The following is a 23,906-nucleotide window of genomic DNA, read 5'->3' on the forward strand; positions in this document are numbered from 1 at the left end:
CAACTCAGTGAGAGTAATTTCAAAACACTAATACTGTACAATTGAATATTTCATTTACTGCAAAATGTAGAGCCATAAAGAGCCAAAAATTTGCACTGTATTAGAAAAATAACACAATACTCCAAATTTTGAACTCTTTAGGAAAAAGGGAAAGTGTTCGTTGATATACATGTATCCTGCCTCTAAAATAAACTATTCAAAACCAGTAGATGAAAATAGGGGGTAGCTCATGGAAAGTTTACAGACAATTTTCGAGGCTGATATTTTAGCCATTATGAGTGTGAGCTTAAAGACTTAAAACAAATGGAACATGGTGCATTTCCTTTTTGCAGGTTTCCATTGCAAGTGTAACTTGCTTTAAGTGTGTATGTGCACATGCTTATATGTAAATTTATGCACAGATCAATAATCCTCCTGCTTGGGGAGCTCATTAGGCTGAGATGGACAATCAATGAGGGCACAAGATCTGATTGAGACTAAATGATAAAAAGGGGGCAGGAAGTAAGAGTCTTTATTGTATAAAAGACTGCGTATAGCACTCACTTTACAATCACTATGTATACTTAATCAGCATCAAGAGAATGGGAAAAATATACTAAATAACTATATTTTTGACAAATGTTTGTTCAAATGTGAACATATCAAAAACTGGCCAGTGATAATGTTTGATAGTACTGACAGGTACCTAAAAACAACTTTAATAACCATGTGCATGAATATCTCAGTTACAGCTTTGCTTATGAAAAGCCCACTCTGTTCAGTTTTTAGATAAATATTTTTATAACTGACTGCTTTAATTCATGATAAATAATTCACTGGATGCTTGCAGCTATGTGCTCTGCGCTCTATAATCTCCTCTAATCCAACAAGGGAAAACCTGTACAAGTGAAAACACTTCCAGCAGAGTCTAATATCACATTATCATGTATGAGACTGCCCGACAATTTTACAAAATAATTCATATTCACATGTTGTGCTTTGCAGTCGCTGCTCGTGTTCAGAATGCCTCTGACCCTGTTACATATAATCTGCGGGGAGCTGGGGAGGGGAGCGGGATGTGTGCTGTGTGTCCCCATGCAGAGGGTGGAGTGGTGGTGGTGGTGGTGGTGGAGGGGGTCTCAGTGAAACAGTGTCGGTCTGTGGTCTGGGCTCTCTGTAACATCATCAGAATTCAGCACACAGCCTACAAAATGCAGCAAATGGGCTCTTCATTGGAGTGACAGCTCAGAGTCGGCTGCCACACAGAGCTTCAATTAGCCTGCCAGAGCTCCCAGGAGCTTTCTCTACATCCACATGTTCCACCTTTCCTGTCCATCTTTTATTTTTTCCCTTTCAATACCTTCATCTGACCCAGACTTCACTCTTTCCCCCCCCCTCTTTTCCCACATTTGACCTCAGCATTTTTCCCGTCCTTCCTTCCTGTAAAAGCACCGTCCTCCTTAACCGTCCCATGCCGCCATCAACACATGACAAGCCGAGCGGAAATACTTGTAGTGTGCTAAAACACACAGAGGTAAAAGGGGTGTTGGAGAACTGAAGCAGAAAGGAGAGAAAAACTCTTAAAAAAGGAGGATGTAGAGGTTTATTCAGCTGGTGTCTCGTCACCACAGGAATTCAGCACAGCAGTGTGGCGGCTCATCTTTTATGTCCGTGCTGCTGCGGTGGAGATCTTAATCAAGAAATAATGTGATTAGAAGAGAGAAGCAAGATTTACACAGCTCGACTTGTGTTTAAAAATAAGACATTTATCTCCTCTCACAAGTGTTCTAGCTCTGATCACTCATGATTATACAATCTGTGTTCACCTCGTGGCTGAAGATGGAGACAGATGGTTTCACACACAGGATGTGCTGGGAAATTTTCTAAAAGCCTGCTCATTAATATTGATAACCAGAAGAGACATTGGATATGTTGCGTAAGATAATTGCTTTAACTTGTACATATTTCATGGTTATATTATAATATTCTAAAGATATGTGAAGATGACATAATCGCATAATTCTCTTACACACCAAACAAAAAAAGCACCTAAATTATATCTGGTAAAATTCCCATTTAAATTCTAATTCAGTCAAATTAATTGATCAGCATTTAGGCTCTACATGCAATAACATATGCAAAATTACATTTAAACTAATTGTTTTTTCAACCAGCTGTGACTAAAATGTGTCACCCAAAAATTAAATTACTGGGCTCCCCTGAGAAAATGACATTTTGCCCCACATGTAATCATATCTGTGCCCTGTCAGCAAAATAAGATCACATCTGCAGCGAGCCGTTATGTGGGTATAAAGGTTTGTAAAATATTGGGACAGAGAGAGAGAGAGAGAGAGAGAGAGAGAGAGAGAGAGAGAGAGAGAGAGAGAGAGAGAGAGAGAGAGAGAGAGAGAGAGAGACACTGATTGAGAGGAGGGATGGAGAGAAAGGTGTGTGTCAAGGGCAACACACAGCTTCGACTCAAGGACGTGTGAGGCTGACAGCCAAGCCCACTCCTTATGAGGTCCACAGTGAGACCAAAGCCAAGGATTATCAGTAAATCAACGTCTGTCAATTACAGTTATGCTGTCGTGAAGCCACATCGCTCCATAAACAAACAGGGCATGGGTGTACTGTAAAAGCGGGGTCGGCCCTGAGCATAATGAATGGTGTGGGTGAACGAGTGCAAACAGCTCAGTAACTACAGTGAGGTGGTGGAAATAAAGCTCAAATATGACCTCCAGCTTTTAAAACAGTGCACATATACTGAATCATCAAGCTGTTGACAGTGGTATTGAGTATTACTGAACTGTGTGAACTTTGACTGTATAATTTATACATAAATGATTAATGTTTACTAGACTTATACTCACGATTGTTTACACAATGAAGAGCTCAGGAAGCACCGGATAGGTAATGTGAAATCAGCTGGCTTTTGCTCGTGGTTGGTGGCACCCTGAAGGATTTCATTAGAATTAATAAAACAGGCAATGAGTTGAGCCTTTTCCTTCCTTTGTTAAGCCCTCAATATCATGTCAACTTTAAGTTAAACAATAATCTTTCCTGTAGGCTGATATAAATAGCAAGGGTCCCTTATCTAAAAATGTCCAATCAAAGCCATAACTCCATCATATTATAACCCTAAAAAAAGAATTAAATGTGATGTTGCAAGACTATCAACAGCTTCTTAGAGGTGCTAAAGGTATACTATGCAGGATGTATAGAATCATGCAAAAATATTCCCTCTAATTCATTGCTTATGAGCCACTACAATCTGCAGAGATGTGTGTATCTGCAGAGATCCTGCCCTGTACCTTTATCTTTTCTTTTCTTTTTGCTGTATTCAGGACGTCTCTGGGCTTTACCCTTCGGACATGAAGTTAGGAAAAATAGCAGCACAGCGGCAAAAAAAATCAAATATAGTGAGGCAACATGACAAGTGGACAAGGACTGTGAATCTAGGGTCACCAAGGCCACGCCCCCTATTGGCGGATTGAAAATAGAAGATCAGATTAATGTGCCAATTGTGTGTAAATCAATGCAATTTCTTGTGTGTTTGGATTATAATTTTGACAAGTTTGTGTTACATTTATCTCTTGTTAAATAAATATGCTTATTATTTTGTGACATTCCCTGAACCTGATTGTTTGCAATACCTTCGAAATATGTATCAATAACTTGCATTGATTATATTGCATTATTAATCATTAAATTCATAAATCGCTACAGATAGATGTATCGTTATATCTCTAATACTACACTGTAAATCCTGTGTGTTCTGTAAATTCCCAAATCCTAATCAAACATGTATGAGCAGTATGACTAAGCCTCTGGGGACAATGAAGCAATTGTAATGGGCCCTAAAGGCCTTCCCAACTACAGGCTGGTGTCCATGTCGCAGTCAGCCACAGCACAGTGTCAGTGACTGCTTTCCCCCGCCGGCTCGACATGACCTTTCCAAAATGCTAAACAACCGAATCTTAATGACTAACACACCAGTTGACATTTACCCAAGCCAGCTTGCTGTTGAATAGTTCAGAGAAACATCAAAATGTTGCTGGTACCAAAAAGGGACCCCCAAGAGTGAAAAATATGGAGATATGTATTAACTTGGAAGCATAGATGTTGTAAAGACAAACTATATCAACAAAGTTTTTAGCAGGTTTTGTAAAGATTATACTGATGCCAATAAACCACAATGACCTAGTGGGTAAGAGCAGATTGAGATGATGTATGTTTGGTGCATCTGGAGTGACTTGTCTTATTATATCTTTTAACAGAAAATTAAGATGTTGTTTCTGCATGTGGCCTGATGTCTGCTTAGAACAAATAAATCCAAATAAATTCAACATCTTAGCTTAAAATTAAAAGCCTGCCACATCGTGTCTGAGGCGATGAAAAGGGCATGAAGATTGATGAGAGAGCGGAAGGCGTGTATGTTGTGTAATACATCATTCCTATTTTGGCAGGACTGTCAGTAGGATTGAATTTACATCAGAGGGCAGACAAGTGATGCAATGATGTCAACACCCATCCACACACCCCTTCCCGAAAACACGGGTCTGGGGTCAGACAAGTCAACTGATGAGATTACGAAGCTTAGAGAGAAAAAGAAACAACTTCCACCCCAGATCCTGACTGGAAATGGAGCTGTTGTGAACACTTTGTGTCTGAAAGCCATTGGTCTGCATCTTGATTATACCAGTAAGGGAGAACAGGTCACAAGAGCAGCTGTCATTGTAAAAAAAGATCAATGGACCCAAATGATGATCACATAAATCGCTCCCATTTCAGTTTGTACATTACTGTGGGGAAGATGGCTGTTTAGAGTGCTGTTTGGTATGCATTCATCAGTCATATAGCTTCTATGCAAGCTTTAAAAAAAGACCATTTGTCATGTGTAGAGAGGAATTAATGGCATTAGTCAGGGGTCCATCAGAGGGTTAAAGACTTACATTAGCCTCACATCGACCGAGGCAGGCAAAGGCACGGGGGCCTGATGGGACATTGTCCATTCTCTCACGTCATTTACATTTCTAACATCAGATAAGAAAGCAAAATAGAGTGGTTAACCCTTCAACTGTGCAGCACAATGCTGTGATCTTTAATGACCAGGTGGAGCTATTCACCATGGTCTCATGATAGCCAGCACTGTATAGATGGACACATGATATAAAGCCATTAACTGGAGCTGAGCTGATACAAGACAAGCTAGACAATAGCTGGAACAGCTTCATTGTGAAGCAACAGCAACAGCACATCTGTATTCAGATCAGGCGTGGTTACGCATTTAGCTGAGGTGGGAATAGCTGAATGGCTTTAAATCTGTCCTACACGCTCTGCTCCAGCTGCGGAGTATAGATACAGGCCCCTGCATGGCACTTCAAACAGAGCCGCCCAGCACAACCTGCACGCCCGACAGGAGCCAAGGAGCTCCCTGCACCCCCACTCCGCCCTTATCAGAGAACAACAGGAGAACGAGGAAAACAACTGAGGAATTAGCAGTAAATAAGCCTGGTATGAGCTGTCTTAATGACTACGCTGTCTGTTAAATGTAGAGTCATGGACTGCTTTATACACGGTTTGATTCCCAGGAAATGCCTGTGAGGTAAGTCAAAGTGGAAATTAACATTAATGGCTCTTTCTTGTACTTTGATGCCACATTACTCATTAAAAACTTATGTCGTGCAAGTGAGTAAAAAAAATCTATAAATGTGTACAAAGATTTGTGATGGTGTACAGGAATCTACAAACCTGTATCATATTTGTAAATGTATAAAAATAATCTCCATTTACAAAATGTTGTAAATGTATATACAAATTTATAAATGAGATGATTTGGAGACTGTTTACATATCCTATAACACACACATTGTGATACAGTTACACAAATCTCCACACACATTTACAAATAGTTCTGCTCCAATAATGTTCGAAATGCTGATTAAAATGTTGGTAATAATAGACGCGTGCTTGGGGCTCTTCCATATAAAAGCCGTCAGAACCTTGACTTATGATGACCCTCAGTGTTCAAGGTCTCTAAAGCTCTCAGCTCTTGTATTTAGACTCCGTCTGAACCGCCCACATTCACGACCCCCCCCTCCCACACACGCATGGATTGCTCCACAGTCTTTCCTTCTGCTTGTGTCTGTCAAGGCCAGCTTGTATCACTTTGATTGCGCCTACATTTCAGTCCAAGACTAGATAGTGCTAAATGCCTGTTGGCCTTGTTGATTATGTTATCTACAGAATTTTTTTTTTCAATTTCTGGCACAACTCCAAGACGGAAAATCACAATAGTAAGGGAATTAAGAGGAAAGAGAGAAGCCAGACAGTCAAGGTTGGAGTTACAATCGGAAAAATATATTTTATGTATGAAAAGCTTTTAGAAGTTCAGGTAAAGCGGCTAAAATAGCCAGCTTCAACCCAAATTCTGTTACTTTCTGACAACTCTTTTCTTCCCACTGGAGACATTTATATGTACAAAACAAAACAAGATGATCACAATCAACAACACACCTCAGTGACAATACAAAGCCACCAGATGTCACTGTGGCCCCATTTCATCTCCCATCAGCTGATCGAGTGACACTAACCTCTGTGTGTGAGAAGTGCTGAGAGACTCTGCTCACTCTGCTGTGTCTAAACTGCACAGCTGCAATGTGCGGAAAGTGTCTGTAAAGCTATTACTATTCAGGACCAGTTCCACGCTTCCCGTCCGTCTGTCTGCAATACTCTCAAACCACAACAGTGCCCGGCGGCAGGAGGCTCGGAAATTACTGTACACTGCAGCTCTGCTGGAGTAGGGCTGCATACATTATGCTGCATCTGAACCTGGGGTCCTGCCTGTGGGGAGTACCAGAGCCCTGCCAATGAAAAATACATAAAGGGTTTCGCACATACGTACTGTTATTATTGAAATAATATGAACGGTGAGGATGCTAACAATCAAATCAAATCTGATTTCATTTTAGCCAGCATTAGATGAAGAAATCACAAACTGACAAAAACCACAAAGGAGAACAAAAAAATACTTATTCTGCAGTTTCTCCTTTTCTTCCTCACGTTTTATGTATCATACATCACAAAAAGGAGAAGTGTAGCATTACACACAGCAAATCTAGCTGACTGCTGCTATCAAGCTTCTGCTTCTGTTCTGACTGATGGGAAAAAGTAATCAGATTCTTTTCAGGGCAGCCATTGCACAAAATCAATACCATATAAGGAGGCCTGATGAATTTGAAATTTGTACACAGAGTGGATATTGATCAGTCTCAGTCAGAAGACTTTTGGAAGCCCATGTAGATTTACAATCAATATGTACTTTAAAACACATAACTCTACTATTCTATCAAATCTAACATGAATAAATAAAATACATGTGAGTAACACCAGCAATACCACTCTATCATCTACTTATTTTAAAATAACTAAATCTGATCACAGTGTTATGTTGTTTGTAATAAGCAGAGGTACTGGAACGTTTATGTACATGAGATTCAGTTCAGACAACACATAGTATTGACAGTCTTGCAGCAGGAGTTGCAGAGATCTGGACTGGGCGTGGCTCTCTTTGCCTGGGAGGGACTGTAAGAAGCCCCCCTCCTCCTGGTTTGTCTCAATCAGGAAAAATGGGACTAGGAGAATGCATGGAGCCAGTAGAGATCTGGATGTTTAATACCATCACACAGTCAATGTATTACCCCTGGCGTCAGCGATATCAGCATTTTCTATACTGATATTATAGGCATTCAAATGTAATTAAGAAATAACAAATCCATATAGACTCCTGGCGTAACATGGCGTCCAGAGCCTGTATCATGTGTGACTGAAACTATCCTGTTCCTGTGGCTCATCAAACTGAGAGCTGCGTGCTGGAAGGTATTCTCCAGACTCCCATCTAATATCATTAGCAGTGGATACACATCGCCTGGACTAATCCAGCTGTTCCCCACAATTACATTTTAGCCTCTTAGACATATCTCGCCCAAGTTCATTGCAATAGTGCTTTCCGGGCACGGCTTTATGATTGAGTTACTGGCCTTAAAGGGAGTCTCATAAAGAAAAAAAAAAAAACTTCTTTCTCATAGCCAGTTCAGCTTCAGCTACAAATGGGTTTATTTCAATAAAAGAAAAACGGCCCATGTCTGCCAGAACAGCCTGCCCTCAAAATTATGTTAACAGACAACGGAACTGCATTGTAAATAACATTTCAAGGGAAACACATTTCCTTCCACATTACATTTGTTGTTAAAATATCACAAATACTTTTCTAATGAAAGCCTGCAAGTCCGCCCAGGGAGGAGTTCAGGGTGGATGGATGGTCTGATGCTTGACTTTCACCCAGGAGAGTGTAAGTTGCATAACAGACATACTCATTTTAACCATTTATGAAACAAGCATGGATTGATTACTGAACAGTTCTACCAGGCACAGGCCCAATGCCCCAAAGTACCAGGGCCCCCCGGCCGTCACCTACATAATGTCATTAAAAGAGAAAACCAGGAAAATACCTAAAATAACCATAAAGAAACATAAAACGACTACAAAGAGACACAAACACCTACAAATAGATGCAAAACAGCTGCAAAAACACAACAAAGAGACTCATGACTACTATGAAAAGGGGCAAAAAAAACTAAAAATAGACTAAAAATTACCTCAAAACAGTGCAAAACAAACACAGACATAGGAGAGGTGGTCTTTTGCATGCCTGTGTCCAGGGGCCCGTTGTCTCATAATTTGCACATGGTAACAAACAAGTTGAAACTGTAGTTTTGTATTAAGTTTTGTTTCAAAACAAAAAAAAAATCATTAATTACATAGGTTAATGGAGGACAAAACTTAACTGAGAATAGAGTTTAGCTGTGTGAAAATTGAAAACAAAAATTGTGACCTTTTTGTGACACAAAAGTAACAGGATTATCTTAAAATTCAAACTAGCATAAAAAACCCCATTACTATAAACTGTATTATATGGCCTTTAAAGGGAGACAGATTAAAGTTTACAAACTGCAGCACGAGAGACATGTTTATGTAAATAAATGTACCGCATGACATTTGTAGACAGCAGCTCAGCCAGCAGGATGAGGCGGCATACATCCCAGAGACAGACTCTGGTCGGACTCGATGCTCTGCATCTTGCGATTTGAATGCTGGCTCACAAATGGACCCTTCATTAACCTGGCATCTGGAGGCCATCTAATAAGCAGACTTTTCCTTGAAGCACAACTCCAATCGGTCCCTCTCAAAATGAGGGGGCTGAACTGCAATGAGCACCAAGGAAATGTAGTCTGTGTCTGGGCCTGTTTGAGGAAGAAGAGTCACTGAGGAAATACAAGGCACTAAGTTATGCGTAGTCACACAGTCCTGGTCTTCTTAACATTTGTTTGTTCTGCTTGTCTGGGCCACCTGCCCACTGACACATGAATTATATTGTAGGGATGTTACTCAGTGTTCTGTCAAAAACAGATGTAATGGGTTATTGAACCTTTCAATCTTTCTGGTTGTGCCAGCTCCCTCTACCCAAAGCTGGACTGGTAATTTATGGTGTTTAGAGTCTAACAAACCAATCTTCTGGCTCAGCAGAGGAGTGCAGTGACAACAGCTGCAGAGATAGCGGCTGTCACGAGTGCAGCAGCGATGATATGCCTCTCCATCCAGCGGGCAACTAGTTGCAGCCAAGCCCCCCTGGCGCTGTCCATGAGGCTGAGGAGAACAAAAGCTTCAAAGCCGGAGCTCTCCTCCTCGCTCCTCTCGTACGGGGAGGGGCCGAGCTGTGAAGGAGGAGGCACCATGTGTACTTGATTCAATTAGGCAGTCTGTGAGGCCTCCCCCGGGAGCAGGCTGCAAAGAAAGGGGCTGCAGGCCTGTCTAACAAAGACGTTCAACCCACCCTTTTGCCCCTTCTGAATCCACCTCATTAGTCAGCCGAGTAAGTGTTGATCATCTCAACAGTGTCTTCACACCACAACAGTATGAGGAGGAACAGATCTTCTTCTGACTCTCTGTCAGGCTGAAGTAAGGCAACATGAAAAAGTGTACCCTTGTTAGGATTTACATTGCACGGGTGAGTATTTGCACTTCAGAGATTTAACTGAAGAGGAGAAATTGTGTTCATTTTGTGTATACTGTACATTCCATATGCATTTCTTTGCTGTATATGTACATGTTATGCTTGCTACTGTAGTTGAAATTTATTTGTGCAAAAGTTATTTTGTGTCTATGGTTGTCCATCATAGTTAAGGCAGTGCTACACAAACAGAAATTGACACAGGGATTTAGAGTGAGAAAATAAACCAGCAGAAGAAATGTCTCAGTCCAATCTGTGTGTGAGCATCAATAGAAACTGTATCTCTTTGCAAACATCTGTCGTATCCACTATCTGACTCACACCACTGAAAGTCCTGCATGTTTCAAAGTTTCCTCTGCATCACACAGAATAAGCAGACCATTTAGCTCTTTTGAATGTCAAAAAGATAAATGTGGTCCAGCGACATTAGTATTCATTTTCCGTTCTGATGGTCCTTTGAATTTCCGAGCAGATGTCTGTGTTTCTGCATTTGCACGTTGTCAGAGTTGCTTAGAAGCAATGGTGGAAAAAGAGAAAAAAAATGGAAACATCTGCTTGGTTTGCTTTAATCAGTGCCGCGCCATATCTGTCAACACCAATCTGCTAGAAATAATTTCCAGATCATTATACAGAGTGTGAAACATGGCAAGCTGAAAAAAACATGTTATTGTTTAAATTGATAGTATTAGGCATTGTAATACAGGCCAGATATGAGGCTTAAAGTGTTCAGATGTGTTAGATCCCTCAGGAGATTTTGGGCTTTATTAGCCACCATGCAATAAATCAAACTCAAGTAAATTGTACAAGTAACTACCAGTGTGCTATTGTCATCACAGCTGAGCAAAAACCAAATCAAGACACTGGTCTGATCAGTCACAACCACCATAATGCACTCACATCCACCAACAGGCCCCACCAACCTGCAGCCTGACAGTCACACCTGCTGTGCTATGGGACCACTTGGCTGTTTTAGCAATCATTGCCATCATAGGAACCAGAGATAATTACACAGCTTCCACCCACCAGGCTGCCCTGCTTCGCTAAAACCGTATTGCTCCAGTGCAGCAATAACACTTGTCTAAATGAATGCACGGCACTTTACTGCACGACTGACAGCGCCCATTTATTCTGCCGTCCAACTGGAAAGAAAAAACAAATTAATTTGGCACTTAAGGCCCCCACCCCTGTGAATAATGTATCACCCTTCCCTCAAACTGCAATCCCCACCCCCAAATCACCACAATTATTCAACCCTCTTTTTCTGATTCCAGTTTTAGGTAGTGCAACTGTTAAAAGAGTCTTTCATCAATGCCTTTTACATTTATATATTACATTTGTCTAAAACAATGGCCCAAAATTAAATCAAGTGGAAAATGTCCACCTGTCAACCTAGAAAAAAGACCAAATTTTACCAGTGCACAAACTAACTGAGCTACACATTTTTCAAAATCTAGCTAAGTAGACTCTGAGCTTCATCTTTCATTGCATCAGTGTCAGGTTCATGGTGCATTTGTTTGCTAGCCACAATCTCTTTGTTCACTTCACACTGTGTAGATTACGGTCTGGGCGTCAGAAACACAGATCTCTAACAATTATCACTTGTGCACCCAGATCCCAGTAACACCTCTCCTCCTTCCCTAGGGGAGGACAGACGTTGGGCTTTACACTCTCTTGTGCCCCATTATATTTATGCAAATTAGACTAAAATCAGGGGAAATCAGGGGGCATCCTTTCCTGTTAGTGCTAATTAGTAATGAATGCTATATTGTATACATTATGCATGAAGTCCCCCTCCATGCAGCTACACATTGTGACCTTGAACACAAGGCCAAGATTTGGATTTAACTCTTGATTGTATTCATTCTAGCAACGTATGAAGTAACTCAACCAAACAGTGACAAATTCTGTAAAGATCTGCAGTTATTTATAATATAAAGTTGAAGTGACAGTCTGGGGAATGCCTTTTTGAGAATCATAGCCCAGGAACATAATACTTATGAGCATTACACACAAGAGAGCCATCCCGGCTGCAAAAGATCTATTAATATCATATGGCTACAGCCTGCCAATGAATCAGGACTCATAAAGGAGCCAAACAGCAGGAGAGAGACAGAGCAGGCACACAGGTGGCGAGGCACATCACATCGAAGATTGTCACTCTGTTCCCGAGAGCTAGTAAATGGTATTTTCTCAGATCTCATAAAAAGAGGCTGCATTAAGATAATAATGTTGAAAGGCAATTATTAAAGGGCAATAAAGTATGTTTAGTACCCTCTCCAGGCAAAAGGCACACATCATTTTTAGTAACTGAGCTGAAGAGTGAGGCCTGTGGCCCCACGGCTATCTGCGGAGCTCCATGTGAAAAATATTAAAGCAAAATTGACTCATGATAATTTAGATATGAATATGCAGCATACTCTCATAAATGGTTCATATGATATCTTTTGAAAAGTTATGCAAAGTAGTTTGTATAATATCTTACAAAATATTACCTGTTTATTAAATGTTGCTGAAACACAGAAGGGAATACATTTCTTATAAAATGCTAATAGAGGCTGTTTGCCACAAAGCGATTAGTACAGTGTTTAGTGACTCTATATATGGATATTTCTGACAGAACATAATATCGTAAACAAGGTAAAAGATAAAGATATCTCAGTGTTTTGACAGGCTGACTGGACACAGAGACATGCTGACAGCTGAGTGTTGAAGTGTCTGTAGATAATCAACAAGCCACACTTCTACTGTATATGCAGTGTTTCTACAATAATAAAAGAAACTGCGACAAGAAACACAAAGAATGGCTGTGTAACAACATGTTCGGTGACAACTATATAATGAAATAAAGCTGTACAGAAGTGAAGCAATTATAAGCCCCTCACTCACCCTTCTCCACCTTGATCCCCTTCTGCTCTGTTTCTGAGCGTCCTGTACAGCTCCTGGTGGAGAAGCCATGATTGAGTTATCTGCATACATCACAAACATAAAGTAAACACTGTAGAAACACTGGATTCAGGGCACATTGAATATTGCATAATATTCCTGATTTAGCAACGGTTTAGTTTCCCATTTTCTCCAAGTAAATGTTTGATTTTACTCCCCATGTTACCGGTAGTTATGGAGCAGAACTGTAACATCAGAGTAAACATGGTAGAGCAGTGTCTTTCCAGAAAATGAAAGCTGCAATTCAACACAAGCTGCATCTCAAGGGGAAACAACCCGGGAGACCTGCAGCCAGCAAAGAGGCGGAGCACCGCAACACACACAACAAAGGCCCAACATGGCTTCAGGAAATTACCTGCAATCATCAAAAATTTAAACATACTCTGAGGCTCTCCATCTTTAGTGTGCTGTAAATCTATATTAAGCAGAGTGTGTCCCTGGGTTAATAATGAGTCTCTGAGAGGGAATGAGAGGACATGATCAACAGTTGGCACAGCGAGACTGATCGCAGCAGGCAGTGCTGTTGTGGCATAGCTGCTGTGAGAGTGTGCCCAGCACCTGGCTGCTGCCCCGGCGGGAGCTGGCAGATGGTAGTGACGCCGGGGTGTGCATCCTCATATAGAGAGCGCGACTGAGCTTTACTCGCTGGAAGAGAACGCAAAGAAGGAGGGCGCCTGCAGGTGAGGACAGGAAGCAGGCGACTTCGATGGACTTGGCTGGAGAAGGGCTTCAAGGGTCACAATATGCTCCAGGCAGACAGATGTTTCCGCTCATTAGGGCTCATAAAGCAGGAGTGCATACTTTACCGAACAACTGAATTATTTATGTCTGCATCTTTCTGTAACCCGTCTCTCACCCTTCTGCAGCCTCTTCTCGCTCCATGCTGCTATGTATAGGTGCAGCTCATACTTAACATACACTGAGGACTGCTTCAGTGCATTTGTATGTTCTGCCAGGTTGAGCACTGTTTAGAAACAGACAGAGATTGCCAAGAGTGTCATTTACACCCCGCCTGATGAGCGCTTATCCACGGGGACCTTTGAGCTTAAAATGTCATTGGCTGTGGCTCCGTGGAGCGCACACAAAGGTCAGAAGTGACACCGGATCCAGAGCTTTTTATTGATTCCCAATCTAGAATCATTATTCCTGACAATTACAGACGGAACAGAAATTCTAATCATGGAAATGCATTCAGTGTGAAGATGTATCTGGAATTGTAATGTCGTGCAAATTCATGTATAATTCAATCTGAGGTCATGGATTCCCCTGTGTGTCGGAAGACACTTCAGAATTTTCCACCGGTGCATCAACACGTGTGGTGATTTAATGATAATATTCATACCTTTATTGTGATTGTTGTATATACATCTATTTTAAATTCAAGACCTTTTGTTTTGTACAAATATCCAAATGACAAATGACAGACTGACAATATAACTTTGCTACTGAAGTAAAGTCGATGGAATCAAACTATCAGCATGTAGCTAAACTTGCACTAAAAAATATTTGCTTATTTTTAATTGTTAATAACATTTTCTAGCTCTCTGATGGCCCTAGCTGAAAAAAAAAGGGTGAGCACACAGTAACCTTTACTTACTGTCAAAAGACTAGTTTGGCATTAATGCAAAACAAAAATATTAAATAACTTTGGTACCATTCATGCTCGAGACAAGCTTTAAATTGTGTCTGACTCTCAGCTTTCTGAAGCAATTTAAATGGGGCCTTTAATCGGCACAAACGGTGTGTGTGAGATCACCTGAAACGGAAAAAGTTACACAGTGTCAAAGTTCATTTCGCCCACAATTTAAAGGCAGCTCTGTGTCTCGTAAAGACAACCACCAGGACGATAAGCAATAATATATGAATATTCACCAAAAGGTCCAAGAAGAATAAACACAACTTTCATATATGACATAATATAAGATTTTTAAACGTCAAATATAGTATTCACACTCAAAGGTAATGCATGACGGTGACTTCACACTGGAAGAAAAAGAAAGGTTAGGTTCATCTAAATGAAGTATAACTGAAAGAACAAGCTCAGTATTGGCAACAAATCAAAAGTTGTCCAGGCTTTATTTTGTCTATGTAGACTTCAGAGGGTTAATTAGAACATAGATTTAAAATACTCGGATAGCACAATGTAATGAAATGCATGTTGGCATTAGAGTGACACATGTCTGTTAGTAAGAACTGAAGACATTTTTAAGAAGCAAAAAAATAAACAAACAAAAACAGAGCTACGTGGCTGTATGGAGAGGGTGAGTGAGTATGAAGTGGCCTGTTGCCTGCCTGAGCACAGATGGTGGCAGAGCAGGATGTACCGACCTGTACTTTTGCCCACAGGCGCGTGCACACATAAACACATACACACACTGGCACACATATACATACAGCATAATCAGATATGCATGGATGCATATGTAAATACTGCACTTATGCGTACACACCCACACAAAGGTGCTGATCCGCCAAGTTAAGAGCTCATTGTATGGCTCAGGAAGTGACTGCAGATAGACAGATTGGTCATTTAAGAAGGTGTCACACGTGTTTTACAAAGACCAGGAGTCAAAGCCTGACATACTGTTCTGTTCTGTAATCAAAACAGTTTCTTTCCTTTTTTTTTTTACGTTAATGTAGGACATTCAGACATGTCGATCAAAGGCTGACTGCGGTTCACAGAGACATCCAAGGCCAAGCAGGATAATTAGTGCACTGGAACGATCAATACTCCTCGCGTGGGGGTTGAATGCAGAGGAAAAAAGCAATCTAAGGAACATTTGGAAGAGAACTGCTAGGGAAAGCAAAATCCAAACAGGCTGCATGCATTACAAAGTGAGAGATTTACATCAGTGGGAGGGATTCCACTCACTGTATGTAATGAGTGCATACTGGGTGCAGGATGTCCGGCTTTTTGGATCCACATCAAAACGACGACGATTCATTATTTATATTCTAAACAGAGAGGTACACAGCATATTGATTTATAACTAAAGCTATTGAGAGATCCTCAGTAAGCATACAGACAAGTGGTAAAGGCTGGAGACAAATGGCAGGGCGTAAATACGGGAAGACGGATAGATAGGTGGATGAATGAAGGCGAAGGTTCAGCCGATCGATTGGCAGAGGAAGAGTAGAGCTCCCTCGGGGTGAGCGGGGCCTTTTTAGCACCATGTGAGAAGAGAAGGATGACATGTTTCCCTTTCGAGGTGCTGAGTATGTGAGGGAGGGTTTTGCCATCATGGCCAGGATGGAAACATGCACGTGTGGCCACGGCGCTCTGCGGTGTGACAGACGGTGATAGCGAGTGACAAACAGAGCTCTCTGAGAGAGGAGAGGAAGACATACTGGTTCTCCAGACTCCAGCTCCCCGCCAGGACTCTGGGATGTCAGCCATGCCCTGCCCATCCTCACTCATTACAGCCATCATGAGATACACAGAGCTTTTGATTTGATCTGGAGGCTTTTTGATACATCATCCCGTCACCTTTCTGGAAGTACTTCAGGGGGAAACCCAATTAAAATGGGTCAAAAAGAGCACGACAAGCATACCTGAAGTCAGCCCTGTGCGACCAGGCGTGGAGGGGGGAAGCAGGAGGTTGGAAAATATATCCTGGTCACTGCCAATCCTGCTGCTTGTAGGTTGGAAAGCATCATGACGTCCTTTAAAACCAAATGACACATATAACACAGCTTAATTACAACATTGTTATTATTACCAATCATTTTTAAGAATTCTACTGTCCAGAAATATTTAAAATCAACAAAATATAACAAAGAAAATGTCCAGCTGTCACTATATGTATAGATAAATATGCAATATACATCAAGGTGAGTGATGGAAACATGGCTGCTGTGGAAATAGAGAATTGCTACCTGATTTCCAGAATAATAAGAATTTGTAATAGCAACCCCCACTCACAAAAGGCATAAATGAAAACATGATGTAGGCGTCGACCGCCATCCCTACTGCAGATTAAGGTTCTGACACTCAGATAGGAAATCCATTTGAGTGAACAAAATAAATAAAACATTGAGTTTCACCATTTGCACCGTGGCAACAGCCTTACTATTATTAGAAGACTGGAAGGTGCAGGAGAGACAGAGACGGAAAAGCTCCAACTGTGTCCAGACAGGCCAGACTCACATACATACATAACCAAGTCTGAAATTAATCGGTGTCTCCAGAGGCTCTATACTCTACGCTCACTCTTCATTTATTATTATTTTTGTCAGAGTTCAGACATTAGATTTATTAATGTGAATTAATAATATGCATTTAGTACAAACAAAATCAACTGAAAGAAATCATTGTTAAAAGGACGGATGACCCTAATAGATTGTTGTACTTTTAAGCTCTCTTTTTTGCTCTCTTTTGCTCTCTTTTCTCTTGACTCTAAACAGCTTGTCTAGCTCTGTCCAAAGGTAACAAAATCCACGTACCAGCACCTTTGCGGTCACCTCCTTGTTTTTTTTTTGGAAGCAGAAGTGATCTTTTTTTTTTTTTTCTAAGCTAAATGGCAGACAGCTGTATCTTCATATTTAGTGTAAAAACATGAAAGTATATATCCTCTTATCTAACTCTAATAAAAAAAGCAAATATGTGTATTTCCTAAAATTTCAAGCTTTTTCTTTAAAAAGATGATCAAATAGGATCCAGATGGACATCGAGGACAAAATGTCAATTCAATTGAATAATAACCGGTAATGGAGGTTTCTTTCAGGACATTAAAAAGCCCACATTTCCTTCAAATTCAAGCTTTTTAGCCTGCAATGCACATGCCAGTTGTCCATTGTCCCACTTAATTGATGTCAGAGCCCCGAGGTGCAATTGTGCGTTACATGATGTGCCCATGCTGGTGTGCATTTGCCCCCTCTGCAAGAAGCACCCAGCCTCGCCCACCAGCTGCACAATGCAGCAAGGGCATATTGATTTTACTGCTCATGGAGGCAGAATAAAAGCTGGGGGGATATTTTTTCTGACTGACCTGTTTGAGTGATAGTAAGGGACAATATTGACCACAGAGGGCAGAAGACCTACTGTAGAGGATTCTTCATCTGGCTTTTCTATACCCTGCAGGAGCGCCTAAATGCAAGAGTGATTTATTGAGCAGGAGAGAAAAGGGAGGTAGAGCAAGCACACCACAAATCTGTCCAATCTGCAAACCGGGCACATCTCTACCGGTCAGTTTAAGTTATGCAGTATCACATGCAGGCATTTTAACTCATGCTATTCAATCCCACCTGGTGGGCAGAAGATCAATGGAGAGATTCAGTTCATATCAAATTCTCACTCTGCTTGATTAAGTTAGCATCTTTTTCATCTCGCTGACACAGGGCTGTGAAAATGGAAAACTGAGATTGGGTATCTTATCAGATATTCCAAGATCTAATTGAAGCTAAATGATTTGTCCACATTATAATTGCTCAAATCCAGCGCCGGTAAAGCCATCCTCCCGTCTCACTGGATATTCATTACTGCCAGACGATTTAATCCATTTATCAGCCAAATAGGGGGGATATGCTGATAATAAATATATAAACTAGCTCATGCTGTATGGGGGAAATATACTCACCTCAAACCCAGCTAAGGGTGTAAATGTGAGTTGTCAAGGGAAGGAGAGAGGCACAATGTGGCAGTTGGGCAGAGCAATGTTACTGCCACAGTGGGGCAGTAGTCCATTAAGCTATATTCCAGCACTGTAGTATGAAATCTCCTCAACTGCAGCATTCACTGCATAATTCACCTGGCTAGACATAGTGTTGATGGTTAGTAAAGCTAGCATGTGTCGTTGGGGAATTTAAAAAACCCAACTAGAACCACACGACTTCACAAACAGTGATTACGGCTCGGAGCTCTCAAGAGGGTCCTCCATTAACAAGGCAGCACAAATCAATGTTTATGACCATCATAAAAAAACTGCAAACTGGAAAGCCCCCAAAGCCTGATTCATCCATAAAATCTGTTCTTTACACACCGAATTCAACCAGCTTCAAGCTGATTTAACCTCAAACCAGTCGTTCATCTTGCTGCTGTAACTGACCCTGCAGTTTAATCCCAGTAACCACAAATGAAGAACAATGAGGCTCTGGTGTACTGACCTTCATTCAGTAATATATAATAAGCATCAAGATATTCACTAATGTTTGAAGTTGAATACAGAGAAGCAGGTGAGTTTGTAGCACATGGAATTACCTATAATAAATGCAAATGTTTTGTTCTAGTACAAAATGTTGCATATGGACAGTCTCCTTTAGGAATAAAATAGTAGTAGTAGTAAAATGAGTCCTGCCCACATGAAATGGTCATAAAGATTAATCTCAGGGGCATTCAACGCATAATACATTGGGTGAGGTAATTTACACTGAGTGATTGTTCACCTTGACTTACTTTACTTTCAGTAGTAGAAAATAGCACAGTAAAAAAAATATTAATTTATTTTGACTTCCTACAGAAGCATATTTGCCACAAGACTGACTGAAGAAAATACTGTCATGTACATTTATTTAAGTGCAGTATTTGTACTAAATTTACTAGACAGTTTTAGCTACTAGTTCATTTACAGATTATTAATACAAACTATAACACAAAATAAATACATTATGATGTATCATTATAGGTTACGTTGCCCAGCAGCATATAAAGCAACCCCAGCTTTACAAGGCGCAACATTAAAATGATACATATTATTCATTATAATCCACCAACTTAAAATACTATATTATTCTGAAATGGGCTATTCTGCATAATGAGTATTTTTTACTTGTGGTACTCTGACAAGTATTTTTGATGCTAATACTTCTGTACTTTCTCTAAGGTAAAAGATCTGAGTACTTCTTCCATCACTGGATATAGTAAGAACATTTGATAAAATTTAAGCAGTTGTAGTTTTAAATGTCATGATTTAGTCATATAACTTTGGATGCACATTGTTATCTCAATGAGATATTGTCAAAATAGCAAACATTTCAGTTTTATTTCTTTCTAGAATAATCTTTTAAAGGTTGTTGTACAAAAATTACATTAAATCTCCCAAATATATATTTGTAGATAAGGCCTAGATATTATAAAATTATTAGAGTTAAAATAAATGTTTAATACAAATACGGCGGCTGGATATTTGAAGAAAAGGCAGCAGAGAATGTAATGGGATACGCATAGTTACACAGGAAAGGGTAAAGAAAGCATGGATTATTCATGTCTATTCCCACAGTGTACACAGCTCCTTTTTGATGGATTGTGCCCGGGGCGCTCCTCCCTGCTCAATACCAATAGTCCCAAGCAGCCCAGCCTCATGCTGCTCCACACAGAAGAGATGATGAGCTCCCCCAGAATCACAGACAGGGCCAGCGGCTCTCATCTCCCGTCTCTACGCAGACATAACGATGGTGTGTGGTCTGAGGTGAACCTAAATTTAAACTAGAGTATCAGGAGGAGGGTAGTAGAGCAGCGAGGAAGCAGGAGACAAGTGCTGACGGCGTTTGACTGAGCTTATTATAGTTTAACTGGAGAAGAGGAAGTTACACGAATGAGGCATAAGGGTCTGTCACACCAATCATATGACAAGTCGTGGTGCAGGGAGGTGGTGACAGGTGCGCAAAAACATTGTCACCTTCAGTACAGTGCAGTAACATTTACCGAACATGTTTCTCTGCACCAGTTTGTTTTCCAGACTTCGGAGTGTCTTTGTGTGGATGGGTGAGCTCACCTGGACTGGCTCCAAATGGTAGCGGTGGAAAAGCTGCAGGGGTGTTAACGCAAGAAGGTGGTGATGCTCCGAGTGTACCATCACTACACATAGAGAGACAGATATAATGGACATTTTTGTTATGGTTTATTCTGGTTTGCAGCATATTTTGTGTTACCTGTCTTATGTTGTTTGGCATTTATTAGCTAACTTAGACTTTTTCCCCCCAATTACATAAAGATGAACTAAAACAGATAATATAACTTGGGACACACACACACTATATGTATATATAATGCAGACAATGGGAATTTTACATTATTTTATATTATTCCAATGCTGCAATTATAGCCAAAAATAGAGCTGATAATATGAAGCCACATTGGTTTCATGGACTTATTTCTTTAACAGTCGACAGATAAAATACAATGACAAAAGTCAGATAACAGACAAAATCGCCATAGGCTTTCAATACTACAAAAGCCTTTATTTTTTTCATAAGAATTTAATACATAAACCAGTCTTATATGACAGATTATGTCAAAGCTTTTAATTTGAAGTCTCAGGCAAAATGCTCTATGAAAGCATCCTGTGAGGTTTTTTGATGCACTTTCATCGAAAAAAAAAAAATGGACATTTAAAGAGTCTGTTCTTTGTTTTCTTGTGTTGACAATTGTGATGTCAGTTAGATTTGGTTAGGTCAGACTATCATTCATTTTTGCACACTACATCTTAGCCTTTCTTACCCTCAGATGTGAATAAACTGCAGGTAATAAAATTAAAAAAATAGAAATGATCAGTCATGTTATCGGCCATGAGAGACAGATAATTATCATTTATCAAGACATATGATAAAGACATATTAATCTGCATTAGAATACATTAGACATTGTTCATTTTGTTTTTAATGCCACACAGTATAAGAAAATAAAATGGAGAAATGTAAAAGAACATTTTTTTTAATCCCATAAATTCACAGAAATATGGCAATTCAGAGATTAAAACAAGAGAATGAAACCTACATTATAAGTGAATTCATGCAGAGATAACTGGGTTTAAAGCTCCTTTGACTCCTGCCTTCAAGACGTGCTCTGTCTGCAGCGCTCAAATAGCTTTCCCTCTCTACGAGCTCTGAACTGAGGGTGAACCTGAGCTTTTCTTCCACTTCTGTTTAAAAGAGGCCTATCTGTAGACAGCAGGAGTCGTTGCCAAATTTCTCTTGGCAGCGGATTTAAAAGACGCTCAATGTAAAAGAAATCCAACACGATGCGGGTCAAATCTCAATAACAAATATTGCCTGCAGCCATCAACACCCCAGACAGCAAGGGATAGTGCAGACAGTCTGGCCTGCTGATGAGAAACTGAGTAATCCTGAGATTTCACACTTTCAACACATTCCATCTCATCTCCTAGCATTCAGCAGGTGAAGATGGACGGCAAACGAACTAATGGTCAACTAAGCATTCAAAATACCTTAGCAACAGTTACAATCCTTCACGCTGCAGACCTGATCGTCAACCCGTGACTTTGCTGTCCTCCAATGAGCTCGCTTCGCCGCAGAGGGGAGGAGGCAGCCGTAGGCAAATAAAGCATGGACTCAAACAAAGGGAGGAGGCTTCAAAAACATTGTTGGACCATCAGTATTCCCTCCACATCCACTGCTATCAATCCCCACACTCATTGAGAGCCCTATTTAGCTTCGCGTGTAATTATTCTGTCACTTAACAGGCAGAGACCACGCTTCATGAATGAGCAGACCCATGCTTGACAATTATCATCAACACTTAAGTCTTTTCCTGGGCCCGTGAACACATCAAGGCAAAGCGATTTTTTTACACAAATATGTACATTTTGCTGCCAATATTCCCCACAAGCCACACGGGGAAATATGTTGCATTAACATTCAAAGAGTGGCCAGTCAAGTGCAACAGTTTCTCAGAAGCATAAGCTCGATTTTGCACCTCCAAATTAATGTTATTCCTCAGTCGCAGAGAGACTTCAGAGACACATGCATATCAATGCGTCTTTCGTCTCTTGATGTTGGAAGTTCAGTCACTACTTGAAAGGTAAGCTGTTCTGGTGAATGCAGTGACACGACTTTAGGAAGCAACCCACAATTCCTAAATGTGCAGAGCATTATCTGAGCACAAATTTGCATCATCATACCTTAGAGGGATAATTTGGGGTTGTTGAAGTGAAGTTGTATGTCCTAATTATCAACAAACAGTGTGTTACCTACAGTAGATGGCAGACGACACACACCCAGGAAGCAGGCAGGACTATGGACACAGAAGCTAAGCAATGTACTGTGAACGGGGGCAGAAGAATGTTTTTTAGCCACCTGAAAAAAAAACATTAAATGTGCACTATATTTTGACTATTTTCCCTGATTTACCTTGCCATCAGACAGCACTGTTTAAATGCACATAGGGGGAAACTGTAGCTTGTGTCTATGTTCTCTTCAAAGCTACCAGACTTCATTGAAAAAAATAGTAATTTACCTCACAGAACACAGGAGTGGCTGGTTTACCGATACCTTGATCGGTCAGTGTGATTAGCGACTTTGGTGAATCCAAACAAACCCTTTAAAACACCAACGTCACACAATAACACAAATAACTACCTGGTCGAGGCATCGGTAGATGGGCAACTCAAGTGATCACTGACGTAAAGTTTCTGTTATTGACAGAGGAGTATGGTGGCTTTAAGGATAGATCAATATTACAGCTTCAGTTCCCTTTTAGAAATGGCTGTGTAACAGCAAGGTAAAGTGGTAAAAATATACTAAACATAGCATGCACTTGGACCAATATTGATTCCAATAGGTGGCTTAAATGTTTTTGCTGCTGCCCCCATCGACAGCAGTATATTGCTCAGCTTTGCTTGTACTCCTGCCTGCTTCTCCAAACTGATAATACACTGACTATGGATAAGTACCTTACACAACCCCACTTCAAAAAAATCCAAACTATCCCTTTAAACAGAGCTCTGTAAGTCAGTTACTATGGCTAAAAATGAAAAAAAAAACTATATCTAAAGCACTAGAGGCATTTAATTCATTAGTCGACCAAAGCCCTATAAACAGCTTCCTAATTGTAAGACTTAGTGCCTGCACTAGAGCTCATGACCTCAATCAACTGTGATATCTCATCAGTTATGGAGTCAGTCATCTTCTCTATTTTCACATTTGTCCCAGCCTGCTTTCAGCATTGATATTATGCAGAGAT

The 23,906-nt window shown here is 40.5% G+C and overlaps 1 long non-coding RNA gene across 1 annotated transcript; it reads right to left on the reverse strand.

Moving 5' to 3' along the window:
* Positions 1–1,564: 1,564 nt before the first annotated feature.
* On the reverse strand, positions 1,565–16,655 carry LOC131972954 (uncharacterized). The gene is made up of 3 exons (XR_009394532.1): positions 16,544–16,655; positions 12,935–12,987; positions 1,565–1,669 (listed from the first exon to the last, which is right to left on the reverse strand). It is a non-coding gene; the product is annotated as an uncharacterized LOC131972954 (long non-coding RNA).
* Between the last annotated feature and the right edge of the window lie 7,251 nt (positions 16,656–23,906).

This window comes from Centropristis striata, chromosome 6, assembly GCF_030273125.1.
Source record: "Centropristis striata isolate RG_2023a ecotype Rhode Island chromosome 6, C.striata_1.0, whole genome shotgun sequence".
In the NCBI taxonomy this organism is placed as follows: Eukaryota; Metazoa; Chordata; class Actinopteri; order Perciformes; family Serranidae; genus Centropristis; species Centropristis striata.